General features: G+C 28.8%; 2 long non-coding RNA genes across 2 annotated transcripts; both read right to left on the reverse strand.

Annotated features, from left to right (window-relative positions):
• Window positions 1–1,017: 1,017 nt before the first annotated feature.
• LOC142236476 (uncharacterized) lies at window positions 1,018–4,189 on the reverse strand. Its single transcript, XR_012722050.1, has 2 exons — window positions 3,647–4,189; window positions 1,018–2,929 (listed from the first exon to the last, which is right to left on the reverse strand). It is a non-coding gene; the product is annotated as an uncharacterized LOC142236476 (long non-coding RNA).
• Window positions 4,190–16,557: 12,368 nt separating this feature from the next.
• Window positions 16,558–17,676, reverse strand: LOC142237061 (uncharacterized). The gene is made up of 4 exons (XR_012722317.1): window positions 17,143–17,676; window positions 16,995–17,028; window positions 16,758–16,822; window positions 16,558–16,626 (listed from the first exon to the last, which is right to left on the reverse strand). It is a non-coding gene; the product is annotated as an uncharacterized LOC142237061 (long non-coding RNA).
• Between the last annotated feature and the right edge of the window lie 702 nt (window positions 17,677–18,378).

The following is an 18,378-nucleotide window of genomic DNA, read 5'->3' on the forward strand; positions in this document are numbered from 1 at the left end:
AAGACTAAAAAAATATTTTTTCAATTAAAAAGTTGATTGCAGTTGAAAACGTAATCAATTAAAAAATTATCTCATACAACTAACTTTTTAATTAAATTATAAAATAAGGTCAGTTAAGGGTATGACTGAAAATTTTTATGTTTTTTTATTAAAACATTAATTAAATTAGATTATTTCAAACTGATCAATCGAAATAAAATAAACTAATTATTTTGGTATTGATTTCGAGTCAAAGAAGCCAAAAATTGAAGTAAGGATAACTTTAAGACACAATTCTATTTTAAATTTTAGGTTTGCGTATTTGATTCTAGGAAACAAATTTGAATTTATTCGTTTTTTCAGCGTTTTTCGTGTTCTATCAGTCTTTTAAAAACACTTTAAATCTCAAAATTCACACTCGACTTCAAGTAGAAATTGTGATATGTTTCAAGTAATAAAGTTTTTAACATAAAGTATTGAAAATCATATCCTATTTTTGAACGCATTTTTGCTTTGTGATCAAGGCACAAAAATTCAACAAATTTGAAGACAATTTCATTAATTTTGAAGAATTTTTCTGAATTATTAAAGCCAAGTTGGCCTTAGTCAAAGAAACGATTATTTATTGTACAGTAACCTATTTTTAATTCAAATCACTTAGCTATAAGAACAAAAAGACTTCATTGGAACGTCTTCGTCTTCTATGGTAAGCAAAAAAAGCATTCGTATTTTAAGGATCCAACATGCAAACACAAAAAACGTTTGGCAAACGTGTACCGAAAACGTTTTTCTTTTGGTAGAGTTTTTTTAGCTGCTTCGAAAAGTATACACTTTTATCACCAAAAAAATTCGTTTGTTACAAAATGTTTATTTTTTTAAACCTTGTGTATGTGATAACACTGGAAGCAATACCAGCGTGATGATGTCCCGTGGGACCTACAATAAAAAAAGGATGGTAGAGAGGTTATCCCTACGATATTTTTCGATCATTTACTGTAGGTGGACTCTTCTATAATGCACAAATTGCATATATAAACATTTGGTTGTAAATATAGAGTTTTATTTAATTTTTAATAGGATACAGATAATGTTAAAATTTTTGATTAGTATACTAGTGGCCCTGATGTTTGACGCAGGCGTGGTACCTATAAGTATCCTTATACGTACCAAGCAACAATATATTGTTTTTGTAGTTGAATGTTCTTAACAAACTGGATTTTTGAAGGAAAAACAATACGATTTTTTTAGTGGCGTTCGTTTTGCTCGCAGTATTATGTGCACAGTGGTTGTTTCAAACTTGGTCCAAATTGAGGCACATCTTGCCAAATTCCAGGAGCCGATAGGTCTGGAAAATGTATAGAACTATAAAAACTTATTTCGACCACGATTTCCATGAAGTTCAAATAACTTGTTTTACACTTTTACTCTCACTATATTGGATATATCAACGGAAGACATAAAATTATGTACTACCAAGCAACGAAACCAATGGAAACTTCAAAAATGACAAATTCTTCCAAATAACAGTATTTTCTGAAAGGATGTTAGTGTTATTAATTGTTCCAAATACGAAAATCGCAATATCTTTACACTGCTTTTTAAACTGTGCTAAAACCACTAATGTAATTAGTAATAGGTCCCATTGGACCTCATCACGCAGAATCGCACTAAACTTTTTCAAATACCTATAAAAACCGATTTAATGATTCAATCACATAAAAATTTAAAGTTTTCAACTTAAAACACTTCAGTACAAGAAGTCATAAACCATCAAGCTGAAATCCATATAAAAGATAAAGTTATGTATGAATAAAAATCAAAAAGGTCCAGCGGGACCTCATCACGCACAGAAGGGTTAATAAAAAAAGTTATTTTTGACACATTTTACAGTTCATAGTTAAAATTTAATATAGTAGAATGTAATGCTGAACATTTTTTCGGAATCTTCCGACCATATCTGGAATATATGTTAAAAAAAAAAAAAAACTTTTGTCGAAGCAGGGATCGAACCCACGACCCTTGGCATGCAAGTCGGACGTAGTAACCACTGCTCCACGGTGCCCAACTAAATGTATTTTTCTGTTAAATAAACTTTGTTTAATCGGCTCGTGGCCGCCGCAAGCTATGCTATATAAATATAACTTATATGGGTAATTATCTATTGATGACAATAGCAGGCTTACAAATTGCATGGTCTGCGGTTCGATTTAAATAAATAAAATTTCTTCTACATTGTTTGTATTACAGAAAAAGGTGCTAAGAACTAAAAAACTTCGTGGAAGTGAGAAAGATGTGAGGGAAAATGCAATTAGCCAGACAAAATTTTTGGAGTTAGTCTTTATGAAATTGTTTTTACATCCTGGAAAAGAATAAACGTTTATCACAAAAAGTATATACTTTTCTTCCAAATACACTTCCTTTCAACGAAAAGCAAATGAGAAACGAACTTTCTCTAAAGTTTCGTTTCGGAGGAAAGAATTATTTTTTGCGTGTAAATCTTTGGCCCCGCGAAAATACTTTTCAGTACAGCCACATCTTTCTGTCAACATACGAATATCGTGACGAATCAACGCCTTGTCTTTGGCTCAATCCGCGAACCGACCGGCTTCTTTATAATAACGAAAATGGTGATCAGTCAAGTCATGCGCCATCGATCAGAACACGTGGAAATCAGAAGGAGCAATCTTTACTTCGGGTAGAAAGAAATTCTATTTGATTGTTTCTTAAAGTTGTTTTGCCTTTCCAAACAATGTGACCGCATTGCTCGGCTCAAACACATCAATTTCACTCGGTTGCAGCAGCTCATAGTACACCAAACACATTTGGCGTCGATGTTGATTCATGACCGGTGTACGATATGTTTTTTTGGCGTGCGAATTTTGTTGTGGATCCACTTTTCATCAACTGTATTGTCTGATATACTCATCCTTAGCAGTACTGATTTGTGCACCTAATAAAAAAATATAATTTAAAATATATATAGTTCGGAAATAATTGGATCATTAAATTTTGACTTAATTCCAAAGAAAAATCCAAGTGTCATTATAAATAAACAGTTCATAAGAAAGTGCTAAATTGTATGAATTCATAAAATTATTTCATGTCATAACATGTACTAAGGAACGTTTAATGTACTTCTTACAACAAGAGTTTCGAATGCGCACCATAAATGATGAATGCATTTTATTATTATTTTTTTTTTAATTTTAATTCCAATTTTCTTTTAACAGTCTAGTTAGCAATCTAGTTTTCTAGTTATTCTTGACTGTAATAAAATCGCAATAAAAATGGAACATATTCAAAATAATTGAATATACTAAATTGTACCATCTTCTACCTTGAGGCAAAACAAAAGACTTAAGCAACAAACTTTGAACATTACTACATCCATTTGCTTACAGTCGACTCCGCTTTACTGAAACGTTAAAAATGCAGCCATTTAATTTCAGTTATCCGAAGTTTTTGCTAAAGCGGACTACGGATAACTGAAAAAAACTTCCAGTAATGCGAACTTCGGATAACTGAAAAAGTTTCAGTAAAGCGGACTCCGTATAACTGGAAAAAAATCCACTCAATTTCAGTTAACCGAACTTATGACCAATGCTATGTACATAAAATAATAAAAACAAGGTGTTTGATTCCGTGTGTGTGCCATCTACAATTTTACCTTTCAGTTGATTTTATTTACAGAGTGATTTAAACTGTTTTGAAAGTGCCATCTTCACTTGAAATAAAGCGTTCTCAATACGGAGAAGAAAATGTACTCTCTCTCAATAGCGAGAATGTGGCATTTTCAGTAAAGCGAAGTCATACTAATGTGACGAAACTCATTTGAACACAAAAAACTTTTCAGTAATCCGATTTTTTCAGTTAAGCGGAGTTTCACTAAAGCGGAGTAATTTAAATGAAATGGACAGAAAAAACAACTGGGGAATGCGATCGATTTCAGTTATCCGAGGTTTTTCAGTAAAGCGCATTGCGCTAAAGCGGAGTCGACTGTATTTGCTCTTATTTTCTATTTACTAAGCCAATTATGGCTACATCATTCCCCACATTTTTCTTAGTTTCTTTTCCTCTGCAACATTTGGTTATAATTTGTCTATAACTACACCATATTAAAATTGTAGATAAATGAACAATTTGAGATTGTATGCACGATTTAAGCGATCGTATCCATATGGATATTTTGATTACATGATTGCTAGTAAATGGTCCGCTTACTACTGCTGCTGCCTTTGCTGCAGTGGAATTATTTATTTATTTTGTTTCTTCCTTTTATGTGGTTGATACAAAGGGGGTGTGCCTTGAAAATGTCGATCAACTTGTCAACAACATTTTTCCACTACGAGACAATTTTGTCAATGTAAGATTTTGGGGTGTTGTGATATCTATTTAACCATGTATGATAGGAATACAAAACGCCTGCATTTACATCAGTAAGATATCTGAATGAATGAAACGAGTTCATATGAATATTTCATACAAGGTATTTTATTGTTAGGGTTTATTATATTTCTACCAATGCAGTGAAAAACTCTTAATGGAATTTCACCTATAATAAAATAAAAGAAACAAAATCATAAGATTTCAAAATATATTTCATTGCAAAATAAAATTGCTTATGTTCAGTAGTACAAAAGCAATTTACTTTAGTGCCATTTAATTATACCTTGTAGCTATTATGACACGTTATGAGTGTTAATCTCATAGTCTATACCAATCTTCCGTCGTAGAATTAGGTGCCTACCTATCCATCAACAACGAATAAATCCGTACCATATGAATTTAATCACATAGAACCAGCATGCACATTGTCAACGATGTAATTTTTAATTAATGAAGTAATCTAAATGTATAGACGACATAATTAACACTATTGAATATCATTGAGGTAGATAGCGAGGTGTCTTTAGAAAACGAAATATAAATATTATCTAAATTATATACTATTCACTTGATGTAAATGGGTTTTATATTCCCATCATACATGATTAAATAGATATCACAACACCCCAAAATCTTACAATGACAAAATTGTCTCGAAGTGGAAAAATATTGTTGACAAGTGATACCACAAGCGGTGAACACCTCTCTTATCAATGAGTTCCGCCCGATTCTATGTTTAGCTCACTGACTAGGGACATTCTTTTTATAGCCGAGCCCGAACGGCGTTTCACATTACGGTGAAACCACTTACACGCAAAAAAATATTTCTTTCATCCAAAACGAAATTTGTTTGGAAGAAAACTTCCTTACAACGTTGATTCTTTTGCAGGATGTAAAAACAAATTCATAAATACTAACTCAAAAAAATTTTTTTTGCTTAAATGGTCTATTGATCACGGTTTACCACAAAAACTACCAAACAAAAATATCTTATTTTGTCAAAATTTTGTTTCTATAGAAACAAAATTGTCATAATTTGAATTCTATAGAAAATTTTCTCAACATTTTATTTCTACACAAAATTTTATTTCTACAGAAAATTTTGTCAAATTTTTATTTCTATAGATAATTTTGTCAAATTTTTATTTCTATAGAAAATTTTGTCAAAATTTTATTTCTATAGACGATTTTGTCAAAATTTTATTTTTATAGAAAATTTTGTCAAAATTTTATTTCAATAGAAAATTTTGTCAAAATTTTATTTCAATAGAAAATTTTGTCAATATTTTATTTCTATTGAAAATTTTGTCAATTTTTTTTTTCAATAGAAAATTTTGTCAACATTTTATTTCTATTGAAAATTTTGTCAAAACGAATTTTTTTTTTTTTAATTTAATTTCCATAGAAAGTTTTGCCAAAATTTTATTTGATGTTTGAAAAAAATTTTCTATAGAAATAAAATTTTGACAAAATTTTCTATTGAACTAAAATTTTGACAAAATCTTCTATAGAAAAAAAATTTTGACAAAACTTTCTATGGAAATTAAATTAAAAAAAAAATTGACAAAATTTACAATAGAAATAAAATGTTTACAAAATTTTATATTGAAATAAAATTTTGACAAAATCGTCTATAAAAATAAAATTTTGACAAAATCGTCTATAGAAATAAAATTTTGACAAAATGTTCTATAGAAATAAAATTTTGACAAAATTTTCAAATAAAAATTTGACAAAATTTTCTGAAGAAATAAAATTTTGTGTTGAAATAAAATTTTGACAAAATTTCCTATAGAACTCAAAATTTTATTTCTATAAAAACTTTTGCCAAAATTTTACTTCTATAGAAAATTTTGTCAAAATTTTATTTCTATAGAAAATTTTGTCAAAATTTTATTTCTATAGAAAATTTTGTCAAAATTTTATTTCTATAGAAAATTTTGTCAAAATTTTATCACAATAGAAAATTTTGTTAAAATTTTATTTCTATGCAAAATTGTGCAAAAATTTTATTTCTATAGGAAATTTTGTCAAAATTTTATTTCCATAGAAGTTTTGCCAAATTTTATTTCTATAGAAAGTGTAGTCAAAATCGTATTTCTATAGAAAATTTTGTCAAAATTTTATTTCCATAGAAAGCTTTACCAACATTTTATTTCTATAGAAAATGTTGTCAAAATCGTATTTCTATAGAAAATTTTGTCAAAATTTTATTTCCATAGAAAGCTTTACCAAAATTTTATTTCTATAGAAAATTTTGTCAACATTTTATTTCCATAGAAAGTTTTGTCAAAATTTTATTTCAATAGAAAATTTTGTCACAATTTTATTTCCATAGTTTTGCCAAAATTTTATTTCTTTTTATTTTATTTCTATAGAAAATTTTGTCAAAAATTTACTTCTATAGAAAATGTTGTCAAAATCGTATTTCTATAGAAAATTTTGTCAAAATTTTATTTCCATAGAAAGCTTTACCAAAATTTTATTTCTATAGAAAATTTTGTCAACATTTTATTTCCATAGAAAGTTTTGTCAAAATTTTATTTCAATAGAAAATTTTGTCACAATTTTATTTCCATAGTTTTGCCAAAATTTTATTTCTTTTTATTTTATTTCTATAGAAAATTTTGTCAAAAATTTATTTCTATAGAAAATATTGTCAAAATTTTATTTCTATAGAAAATTTTGTCAAAATTTAATTTCTATAGAAAATTTAGTCAAAATTTTATTTCTATAGAAAATTTGTCAAAAAATTATTTCCATTAAAAGTTTTGCCAAAATTTTATTTCTATAGAAGATTTTGTCAAAATTTTATGTCTATAGAAAATTTTGTCAACATTTTATTTCCATAGAAAGTTTTGTCAAAATTTTGTTTTCATAGAAAGTTTTGTCAAAATTTTATTTCCGTAGAAAGTTTTGTCAAAATTTTGTTTCCATAGAAAGTTTTGTCAAAATTTTATTTCCATAGAAAGTTTTGTCAAAATTTTATTTCCATAGAAAGTTTTGCCAAAATTTTATTTCAATAGAAAATTTTGTCAAAAATTTATTTCAATAGAAAATTTTGTCAAAATATTATTTCTATAGAAAATTTCGCCAAAATTTTATTTCTATAGAAAATTTTGTCAACAATTTGGTCAAAACTTTATTTCTATAGAAAATTTTGTCACAACTTTGTTTCCATAGAAAATTTTGTCAAAATTTTATTTCTATACAAAATTTTGTCAAAATTTTATTTCTATGGAAAATTTTGTCAAAATTTTATTTCTATGGAAAATTTTGTCAAAATTTTATTTCTACATAAAATTTTGTTAAAATTTTATTTCTGGAGAAAAGCCCTTAGATGGGAAGAAATATTTTGCTAAATCTACCAAAACATAGAGAATTCTACCAAACATTAGCAATTTCTACCAACTTTGGCAACCGTGCTATTGATCCGAAAACATTGAAATGTAATTTCAGGTTCCTAAAACTTCAATCCCTGCCAATAAAGTTTGTTATATACGCTATGTCTGAGAATATCCCCAATCTGTAGCTTTATAAACCACACGTGTAGCTCTATAAACCTAAAAAACACTACATTTTCAATTTAACTAATATAAAAGACCAAATCATTTAAAACCCAAATATTATTGGCTTGTTTCATTCTCGAAATATTTTATAGCTGTGCCTTATTTTAACTTTTGTTTTAACTCGCATGACTTTTCTCGCACGAAAAGGCTTTGCAAAATTTGTTTCCATACTAATTGCTGACATCAAGAAATCCTGACTTGAATATTAAATTTATTTTGGCTCCATCAATGGAACATTTAAAGTTTTTTTTTTCGTTTATGCTCTTTGTTGCGATACTCAAAAAGCATATTTGAGTTTATATTAAGCAAGGAAGGGTAAGTCTGAGAATGTTAAATCGTGATGGGACATTAAGCCATTTTAAGAATTTTATTTGGTTTTTAGTTTTGGAAAATTGAGTATATGGTCGTTAAAAGGAATATAACAAATACACCCAGAAAAAATTGGCTCCAAATGCCAACTGAACTTTATTTTAATTCATGAAGATTAGTTGATTTTAGTTAAATTTTCCACAATATGAGTAAATGTTCCTTATTTGAATAGATTTTTGTTAACTTTAATGACGTGAAATAAAAATAAGAAAAATACAAATATGGTGCAAAATTTTACTACAAAATGAAATAGTTCATATTTTCCTAAAATGGCAGAAGTTTGCTTAAATTGAGTTCATAAGTCTCTCAAATGAGTAAATTTTACTAAAATTGTACCTGTCTTGAACTTCGTACAGCGCTAAAGACATTTTAACATTTATTGAATCCAATTTTTTTCTTTCAACATATGAAATTTTCTTAAACAACAGAAAAAATTAGTTATTTAAAAAAAAATTCTTCAGTTTGACAAAAAGTATTAACTTATTTATAACATGTTGCAATTAGAAAACTATTTTAGTTAACATTTTCTAAAATAAACCTACATTTTCTTCCACGGTGGGGTCACTTTTTTTGGGTGTAAATTTTGTAGCAATGGGCCTGAAAAATATATCTTAAAAAAAGCTAGAAGGAAAACAAATCTACGAAGCAGAGCCATCGGTAATTTAAGAATTTCTGGTGTGAGTCCACATGGTGCAAATGGTTAATATATCCGCCTTGATGGCATACATAAGAAAATCTTTCGCTGGGTACAAATTCCAGTAGAATGGAGGATACCTGGTATTATATTATTCAATTTCTATCAACGAAAATAATTCCTATATAAACCCTCATTGGGGGCCATGATTTCTAGAAAATTACTTTTGTAAGTATTCCATTGCTAATGATCAAGTCATATTTGCTTGTTAAAAATAAGCAATAAAGGTGATAACTTGATAAAAATGAATGTTAAAATAAACCAAATAAGCACAAATTATTTATGGAATGAATTTATTTTGTTCATACATAATTAGAGACAAATTAAAGCAAGAGAACAAAAATCTCATTTAATTCATAGCAGGAGACCAAATCAAAGACCGTAAATATATGCATAAAACCCTTAGGGCTTTATGGAAATTAATGTTATTAATATTGATACGATGCTGCTAAAATATTCATAAGAAGTCATTATGGCACTTATATGCCATATGATCGCGAGCAATTTTGTGATTTAGAACTGCGAATTTTTATATAATAACCCGAATCGTTGTCAAAAGAAACCTAAGCTAAATATGCAGGTGTTTGATGGGGATAACTGGTAGTTTTTGTTCCAATAAAGTGCACTTATGACAGATGACGGAGTCACATATGAATCGTTTTGCACATTTTTTTTATTGATATTTTAATAGATCGGTGTGGTTTTTGGAGATTATTAAATTTAGTTCGTTTTCAATACAATCAACCCAGACGCATTTGAGGACACTTATGAAGTTCTCATTATAGTATAGGCAAAACAAGAAGGCAGCAGCATTTGTTTTTGTTTTTTTTCCTGTATTTCTTTAAAATCAGGTCTATTTCATATTTCCTTCAATTTTGTACTCGTAGATTCGATTTTTGTCACAAATAACGTAAAAATCTAAAACTTCACACCCTTTGTAACAATCTTTAGTTTTAGCACTGCCTTTATAATGATTGTGGTTACATAGGCATTTGGTCGTCCAATGGATGTTATCTTTATGAACTCACGTTTTCACCTCACCAAATGTTGAACTTTAAAACAAAGGAGACAACAACTAAACAAGCTAGCTGAGATTTGAATGGAATTCTTGATTAAAACTCCCTATTCACACCTCTTTAGCAATATGTGAATACGAAAACTTCATGCTCACAAACGTTCATACTTTCATAATTTAATATGAAGGCTTAATTATGCCAGTGCTCCAATAAATATGCACCCAAAACAAAGTGACCCCACCGTGGAAGAAAATGTAGGTTTATTTTAGAAAATTTTAACTAAAATTGTTTTCTAATTGCAACATGTTACAAATAAGTAATTCTATTTGTCAAATTGAAGAAAATTTTTTTAAAAATAATTAATTTTTTTTCTGTCGTTTAAGAAAATTTCATATGTCGGAAGAAAAAATTGGATTTAAAAATTGTTAAAATGTACATGTTCGAGACAGGTACAATTTTAGTAAAATTTACTCATTTGAGTGACTTATGAACTCAATTTAAGCAAACTTCTGTCATTTTAAGAAAATATGAACTATTTTATTTTTTTAGTAAAATTGTGCACTATATTTGTATACAACTTTTTTTCTTATTTTTAGTTCACGTCAGTTAGCAACTTAGCAAAAAATTATTCAAATAAGGAACACTTACTCATATTGTGCAAAATTTAACTAAAATCAACTAATCTTCATGAATTAAAATACAGTTCAGTTGGCATTAGAGCCCCCTTTTCTGGGTGTAACTTGAATATTAGTTTAATTGTTTTTTAAATTTTCCTTTCAATCTTAAATTTTTTATTAATTTCATAAGTTTAAGGAAGCTATGTTAAAGAAAAAATTTTAATTTTGAGGGCCTACCTTTATTAGTTAAAACCTATGTTACGAAAATAAGCGCTATTTGGCCTAAATATCTGTCGAAGTTATATTTAGGCCTTCGACTATCTGTCGAAGTGTTAATAATAATACAAAAAAATTAAACAATAGGAGCTATACTTTTTTATGAATGTCAATTTACTTCAGGCCTACAATAGAAAACGGCTCTAAATATGTCATATTCATATTATATTAATATTTGTTCAGTGTGCATGAATATGTGCATAGCCGAATCGTGGGTTCTAGACCACCACAGTAGATTGGTAGAATTATTAATATTTTGGTAGATTTTTCCTCTCCAACTAAGGGGTACTTCACAAATTTTCTATAGAAACACAATTTTGAAATTTCTTTCTATAAAATAAAATTTTTACAAAATTTTCTATAAAAATAAAATTTTGCCAAAATTTTCTATAAAAATAAAATTTTGACAAAATTTTGTATAAAATAAAATGTTGACAAAATTTTGTATAAAATAAAATTTTGACAAATTTTCTATAAAAGTAAAATTTTGACAAAATTTTGTATAAAATAAAATTTTGACAAAATTTTCTATAAAAAAAATTGACAAATTTTTCTATAAAAATGAAACAATTTTTTTTTTCAAAAAAAATTCTATGGAAATAAAATTTTGGCAAAATCTTCTATAGAAATAAAATAATAAGATTTTTTTGTTTGGTGAGTGGCAACCGTCTCAATCCGGATCTGAATCTTTTTGATTTTTGCGCCTGGGCATTTTGGAGCACAAGTTTGGCAATAAACAAGTATATACAGTACTAAGTTCGGCCGGGCCGAATCTTAAATACCCACCACTATGAACCAAATATTAGGGTTTCCTTTGAAATTTCAGGAGGGCTTGAGGACTTGAGGACACTTCCCGAAGATAAATTTAAAGATTTCACCTATGAGGACTATATCAGATTCTGGATTTATAAGAACCATTTTTGTTTGAGTTTTAGAGGAATCATTAACATCTCTTGTAAGTGTGCAAGAAAATTATAAAATAACGTCTTGATTTGAAATCTTAAATCTGTAGATTTTCACCCGAGAAGTAAAATCTGGAAATTTTACATTGAGTTTCAAGCAATTTTCATGATCAGTGCGCCTTCTACACCCTCAAGACGTGAAGTCGGTCCATATGGAGGCATTACCAAATGGACCGATAAAAATTTAATCCGATACACGTTTTTGTGAGCCTAAAATACCAGAATATTTAAAATTTCAGGCAAATCAGATAAAAATCGGGTTCTAGAAACCCAAGGAGTTAAACGGGAGATCTTTCTTATGGGGGCTATACTAAAATATGGACCGATACTCACCGTTTTCGGCACACCCTTTATGACCCGAAAATACCTCTAGATTTCCAATTTCAGGTAAATTGAATAAAAACTGCGGTTTCTATAAGCCCAAGAAGTAAAATCGGGAGATCGGTCTATATGGAGACTATACCAAAACATGAACCGATACTCACCATTTTTGGCACACCTCTTTATGGTCATAAAATACCTCTAGATTTCAAATTTCTGGCAAATTGAATAAAAACTACGATTTCTATAAGCCCAAGACCCCAAATCGGGAGGTCGGTTTATATGGGGACTATATCAAAACCTGGACCTATATAGCCCATCTTCGAACTTAACCTGCCTGCAGACAAAAGACGGGTTTGTGCAAAATTTCAGCACGATTGCTTCATTATTGAAGACTGTAGCTTGATTACAACAGACAGACGGACATCGTTATATCGTCTTAGAATCTCTCCCTGATCAAGAATATATATACTTTATATAGTCGGAAATCGATATTTCGATGTGTTACAAACGGAATGACAAACTTATTATACCCCCGTCACCATTCTATGGTGGTGGGTATAAAAAAACATCAAGTTACTCGGAAAGTCACTAAACGTTGTAAATGGTTTGGATTACAAAAAAACAACTAAAATTGCAAAATCTGTTATTAAGCAGTAATCGTATGAACTTTGTGTGAACTACAAAGTTATTCATAAATATATAGGCTACATTTAATGACGTATAGCAGGAAAACCGAAAAAATCGTTGAAAAAATTGTAATTTTTTCAACATTTTTTGCGTTTTGCGCATGAAGATGAAATTTTTCCGGCTTAGTTTGCCTAGTCAAGAGCTACAACTTTGCTGAAGGATGCAAAAACAAATAACACCATTTTACGAAGTATTTATAGCCATTACTCTAAAAAAAGGCCGTGGCCCGCCCATTTTTTTAAAATCCATTTTTTTATATTTAATTACAAATCTGCTCAACAAATTTTGTGAAGCTAACTTGGTGGGAAGTATTTTTTGCCGCTAAAATCATGCTTTCGCCCATAGTGCAAAGGTAGCCAATTTTAATAAAATAAATTAACAAAAAATAAAAATATAGCGTTTTACTTTGTTTCATTACATATCAGCCACTTCAATATCATGTTATTAAAATTACTCACATGGGTTTACTACTTCATCACGGGTAGTTAAGGGTATGATATAGTTGCCTCATATGACTTTTTCGTTACTCGCTTGTTTTAACTTTAATTTGGTGTAATTTAATTTAAATTAAATGAAAGTTAATTTATTTTGTTAAAAATGTCGTTCCTTTTTGCGATATTAATTATAGAAACTTTCTACAACTATATTTTTAAATAAAACTACGACAAAAATTAAATTCTCATTAAATTCATGTTATGTGAAAAGTTTATTGCCACACATATCGTTGCCAATTATTCTGTGTATATTAATGTGATAGCTTTATACGAAACTCCAAAATACGCCAATGAAATTTCAGTCGTTTAATGTGATTTTTTTTCTCTTTTATATGCCTCTTTTAATGCCATATTTATCGTCACTCTAACTTGCAGCTGGCTTCGTTAAGGTGTATATTTAATATGGATTTTTATTACGAATCATGTGTTAGGATTTTGCAAAAATTTATTATCAATTAAAATCCAGAGGTTTTATTCGACATTTCAATAAGGAGGCTTTCTAAATATAAGCCCACAAGATATTGTATGACAGTTATAAATGAGTCATAATAATGAAAAGGTAACGCACAAGAATTTGCTTCTTTGAGGATAACAAATGTTTGTGTCTTAAGTCTTTCGTTTTAGAGTAAATTGCTCTAACTACCTATTGGTTAACAACATTGTATAACCAGAAAATGTGCTAAGAATTCTTAATCACATTTTCAAAAAAAAAATTATTCCCAAGCGCATAAAACTTCTTCATTAAAATGCCAACTTTGTAACAAGTGGAAAATGTTTTCCCAAATCGCCGTAAAGCCCACTGAAATTCACACATACACACACTCCTCTTTGCAATAATAATTGGCATATTAACCGCGTGCAATAAGTACCTCTCAATCACAATTTACTTTTTTCGGTATGTATGTTTCCCTGACGTTTTTCCATGTTCTCTCTTGTTAAACACATTCGACAACCATGGCGATTATGATTTGAAATAGAAAAAAAAAACTACCGACCAAATCCAAAAGAATCATAGGCTAGCTCGCCAAAATGCTACGAGTAACGAATATTCGAAGTCCATGATGCCAATATGATTAACTTAACATGAAGTGTCAAAAACGTGACTTGATAATGATGTCCATTTAAAGTGCCAATCATTGTGGCATATTTCATTTTATACATTTCAAATTAATTATATTTATTGCTTGTACTAACTTTAGTCGGATTTTAACTTGCAAAGTTATAGAGGTAAATATATTCACAAATATATAAATGAATCGAAATTAATTTATTAAAGTAATTAAATGGAAATATAATTGTTAAAAACTATTGTCGCAATTAGATAACGATAAATTAAATGCTTAATATTTGATTCCCAAATATTGTACATATTTTTTAATAAAAATAAATCTAAGGGCGTTTTCGATTCGCAAAAAATATGTTTCCTTGGTGTTACGCTACTTTTTCCCTAATTGACATTTTGCCCAAATGATAGTGTAATTCTAAAGTTATTGTTAATTTATAATATTGTGAGGTATAAAGGATCAAAAATCTATGACAGTGTCCTTGATATGTTGCAATCAATTTCGAGAATGTTGCACCTTTTTTCCCAATCGAAATCGCCATAAATTAAATAATACACGGAAAAAAATATCACCAATATTTTTTGAAATTATAATTGGATTTAAAATAGTATGCAATTAAAAAATTCATTGATTCAATTAATTTCCCCTACAAGAAAAGGCAGATCAGCTAATGCAATAAATCCTTACTCGAATCATATCTTGGCAGAATCACTCTACCTCCTCGAAATCCAAATGACCAACATTGAAACTATGGTGGTTTTGATGACATCTCTTACTTCGGCAGAGGTAAATTGGATTTTCTAGTCCCTCTTTAGTATCTTCGCATCCACAAAAAATATATGGTTGAAAAAGGTCTAAAATTAACTGAAGCCTTCTGCAACGAGATGTCTTTAACAGTGATCCAAAATTTCCCTTGTAACAGTTCTCTGACTCTGACCGGGTTTGGTCTAATGAACCTTGTTCCACATCCATACTCCCCTCAATTGGGGAGTTTGGATGTGGGATTGGAGGAAAAGGGTACTTCATCGGTAAAAACTCGAAAATTGTTCTCTGGAACGTGAAGACAATAGACTTTGGTGGGCTCATGGCGAACACTGGAAACCCTCTTCATCTATGGGCGTGAACGGCGCAGAGACTTGAAAATTAAATTGGGCATTTTCTCCGGCTGAAAATCTACCCCAGATTTGACTTCCAGAGTTCATTGAAAGATCAAATTTAATCCAATCCCGTTGAAATTTCATGCAAAAATTCGTTCATACACTGAAAAAACAGTGAACCCTTTTCCATTGCAAAATGAACTAAACTGTAGTAATATTGACCATGATTTAGCCCTTAACATTTTTTTCAACTTGTCTAGTTTATAATTTTCTTAGATTTTAGTTCATCTATAACATTGTTGTTTAGTTCATTTTTACAACACCATAAGATTTATATACCCCTACCAAGTTAAAAAGTCAGTATTATTTTGGTTTACTTGCTTATTTTGTGGGAAACCCGATAACAAAAATTGGTTAACAGTCTCTTTAAAATGTCGACGACTAAACTATTTTTAAATCAATCATTCCACAGTACAGAGAAATTAAATAATTAAAGGAACAACAAACCGTTTTACTATTATGAAAATTTTCATACATTAAAATTAAACTTTCTTTAAGCAAAAGTACTTTATTATAAAAACTTATGACGAAAGTTTTTAATACAATGTTTTTTGTGAATGAAAATGATGACCACGTGGAACAGAGAGTAGTTCATTTGAACCCGCTGTTTGGACATTTTGACTTATCCTTTTTTTATTCATCGTAGGTAGTTTTTTCACATATCTTGCTGGAAAAAATGGAAACAAAAATGAAAATTGTTAAAAATTAACACAATGTAATGAAATATAATTTTTAGTTCTTCATTTTAGCTTGTAACTCACCATATTTGGGGCATTTTATCAAATGGTGTAAAGAATTCAACTTTTCTTTGGAAAACGTATCTCATAAAATTGGTACCTGAAACAATTAGAGAAATAATGAAGTATTCTATATAAACTCATAAAACTGTGTTGTTATCGATGTGAAGGATATAATAAAATAAATATTCTAGTTGAAAGAAAGCCAGAGTTTTAATATAAAACTTACCAATTCTCTATTAAATTGTACGCTGAGGGGAAATATAAAAAGTTGTCCAAATTTATTTGGGCTATTCTGAAATTAAATATTTATTTTTTACATTAAATAAAATTATTAAATAGGTTTCCAAAAAATCGAATGAAAAAAATAATATTATGCATAAAAAAACAAATATTCTGGTTAAAAGAAAGTTAAAGAATCCTTACCAATTCACTATTAAATTACAAGCAAAGGAGTACCAACATTTTTTTCAAATTTTTAAGGGGTTATTCTGAAATTAAATATTTGTTTTTTTACATTAAAATATTACATTGGTTTCCAAAAAAATTGATTAAAGAAATACTAAAATAAGGTATTAAAAACCTATAATTTTGATGATAAAAAGTTCATAAAAACGTAAATATTCTAGTTGAAAGAAAGCCAAATTTTAAAAGAAAACTTACCAATTCTCTATTTTCGAACCCATCTGGAGTTGCTCTGAAATTAAATATTGCTTTTACAACAAAGAAAAACATTAAACTGGTTTCCAAAAAAATGAATTAACAAATAACAATATACATAAGAAAGCCATATTAAAAAAACAATACTTACCAATTTATGGCTAAACTATACGCTGAGATATAACAAAAATTTTCCAAATTCATCTGGAATTGAATATTAATTTTTTACATTGAATAATAAAAATTTCAATACACTTTCAATTTCAACATATTTTCCTAAATATTCTTAATAACTTTTCTCGAAACTACCGATAAAATATTAATAACTTTCATTTAAAAGGTTTAATAAACAAACACCAATATATGTCTCAAAATTCCAAAATATTCCATGCCTTTATATTCCCTTGTTGCATATTAAAAGATGCAACAGCCCACGCCAACGCCAACTATACAACTGAAGCATGCCAAACAAAACCAAGCAAAGCCAAAACATTCCTACAACAACAAAAACACATGTGCCTTTATTGAAAACAACACCTCATCCAGCCAAATAAACCATCCGCGAATAACAAACACACACACACAAACCACTAAATGGACAAAAATAAAAACAACCCCACGCTCATGTATACACAACAAAACTCAAGTAACATCATCTTTACATTAATCACATTCCACTATGCCGATAAAGATCTCTGTACTATGCATTAGTTCATCGCATCTGCTGACAATTTACTCTAAGAATAATATTCGTAAAGGCACACCAGTTTATGAACGATGAAAAGTTTAACTTAAAATTTGCAAAATTTTCATGAAATGTTATCTACCATTTTTGACGAAAATGTCTATAAATTTAATTACATGTGAACTAAAAATATTTCATTGGGTAATTTTTTACCAACAATTATTAACTATAGGAATTGTCAGTAAGAAATTGCTATCCACTTTCAAGTTCATTTTTCGTAAAAAAATATTTTCTCATACAAAAAAATCTTATAGTAAATTGCACTTATTATTTAGAAAATACTTTACATTTCACAAGTAGTTTTATAGCATGACAAACGAATTTTTAACTACCAGTTAAGAAATTTTTTAAGGAAATTTCCATCGTATTTTGTAGGCCATGAACTAAACGATTGCTACTTAGAATTTGTAAAATTTCCTTTCGAGTAGTTAATTTTCGTTGAAGATACGGAAAATGAACTAAAATTCTGGAAAATTCTTGTAATAAATTACTGTAAAAATCTTCTTAAATTTACGAGACACTTTTTTTCTGTGTAGTTATAAATAGCCCCCATATAAACCAATTCCCAGATTTGACTTCCTGAGCCTCTTGGAAGACCAAATATCATCCGACCCGGAGCCTCTTGGAGGAGCAAATTTCATT

The sequence above is a fragment of the Haematobia irritans genome, chromosome 4 (assembly GCF_050003625.1).
Source record: "Haematobia irritans isolate KBUSLIRL chromosome 4, ASM5000362v1, whole genome shotgun sequence".
NCBI classification, from domain to species: Eukaryota; Metazoa; Arthropoda; class Insecta; order Diptera; family Muscidae; genus Haematobia; species Haematobia irritans.